This window comes from Canis lupus, chromosome 12 (genome assembly GCF_048164855.1).
Source record: "Canis lupus baileyi chromosome 12, mCanLup2.hap1, whole genome shotgun sequence".
NCBI lineage: Eukaryota > Metazoa > Chordata > Mammalia > Carnivora > Canidae > Canis > Canis lupus.
Window position 1 is genome coordinate 7,569,109 of NC_132849.1, and position 2,026 is coordinate 7,571,134.

A 2,026-nucleotide genomic window follows, 5' to 3' on the forward strand; every position below is an offset into this window, starting at 1 on the left:
CCTGCCTGGTGGGCTCACCACATACAGGGAAGCAGGAGACAGCATATTATCTGTGGGCTTCAACTCCAAAAGAGAGAGCTATGCAGGGGCTGGCCTGGGCTGGTGCTAGGATCTTTCCCTTAAACTCACTAATCAGACTGTGTTTCTTCCCAAGAGACTGGGGCTCAGGAAGGGGAGGGAGTGAGTGGGCTGGAGAGAATGGTAGAATTATTTTCCTAATACTTCCAAGAAGGCCAAAGTTCCTGTTTTATGGATGGAAGCCATACTGGGTGAGGGGAGACTATTTCCTCTATTCCTAGGCTGATAGTTAAAGGGAAATCCTCAACTGGCAGTTGAGGTTGGAGATAGGGGTGAAGGATGGGAATGGGGGGAGATGCAGAAGGATATTCTCTCCATTAGCAGTGTCAGGGCTCAGCTCAGCCAATGTAAGTATTCCCCATCTAAAAAATCATTCAGGGGATCCCTGGGTGGCTCATAAGTTTGGTGCCTGCCTTTGGCCCAGGGCGCAATCCTGGAGTCCCGGGAACGAGTCCCGTGTCAGGCTCCCGGCATGGAGCCTGCTTCTCCCTTCTGCCTGTGTCTCTGCCTCTCTCTCTCTCTCTATCATGAATAAATAAATAAAATCTTTTTAAAAAATAAAAAAAATCATTCAGTGCCTCTGTACTACTGAGTGCAGTTCAAACTCCTCCCCAGCCATCATGGGCCCTCTGCAGTTTGGTGTCCTGCACTCCTAGGCATCTCTTTCAGCTACTCTTTTTTTTTTTTTTTTGGTAAGATTTTATTTAGCTATTTGACAGAAAAAGAGAGAGAGAGACCACAAGCATGGGGAGGGGCAGGCAGAGGGACAGGGAGAAGTAGGTTCCCTGCTGAGCAAGGTACCTCCTGTGGGGCTCTATCTTAGGTCCCTGTGGTCATACCCTGAGCCTAAGACAGATACTTAAGGGACTGAGCCACCCAGGCGCCCCCTCCCTCAGCTATTCTTCACACCCTGGGCCTTTGTAAATGTCACCTCTTCTCTATCCACTTATTTCCTATTCTGCTCTCAAGAGTAGACAATTGATTAAGAGCAGCTTGAAGGCAGATAATGCCTTACTTGTCTCCATATCCTCAGGCCTCTCAGAGTGCTTGCCTTCAAGGAGCATCAGAGCTTCCTCCTGCAGGCAGCCTTGCTGGAAGCCTCCTGGTGTCTCTAGGAGACGCTGGGTGCTTCTCAGGACCAAGACAGATGCTGGGTAATGATGGCTCAAGGCTGGAGAATTGGAATTCTCATTCACCTAGGAGCATGACTGACTCTGCTTCTGATCCTGGTTGGCCTTAAAGAATCCAAAATGGATTTCCCCCCAATATTTCTGTAAAGAGGGGCAGGGGATAGGTACGTTTGCTGTGGGGTTTAAAGATAAAGGAGTTAAGAGCTGGGAAGTGCCTCCTTGGTCAACATATAAGTCAGACCAGACTGGCATCTCACATTCCTTTTGTCTTTTTCATAATCAGAGAGGAAGTGGAGGAAGAGAATGAGGAGCTTGAACAAAAATTCTGCCCGCTCTAAATGCACCCAGTCCTCGTTCTCTTTCAAACCCAGAACTCTCCTTGCATCATTCATTTGTAATTAAGCACGGCTTTGTGAGGTCTCAGAAAGCCTCCTACTGCTTTTCACTACCTAACTTTCCGTGTCTGCCTTTGGTACCGTCTGTGTTAGCCTACCAGAGGATGCCGAGCCCCTTCAGCATCCAGCACGGTGCCTTGCACACAACAGGTGCGTTCAAGAAGTTCTTGTTGAGGAATTCTTGAAGATGTTCTTAAGAAAGAAGGGAACGTGTAGCAATGCTCTCAGGGCGAGAACAGATACTTCTTTTGAGATACGGATCTGCCACCCGCGCAGAGTGGGCTTCTACGGGCTCCCCAGGTGTAGGGAGGGCTTTGGCTGAGACTGAGAACTTCGTCGCTGGAGAATAATAAAGTGGGCGGGAACCGGCTCTGGCGGGAGGACGAGGCGGAGTCACCGAGAGTTTGAGTGTTTCGGTCCAAT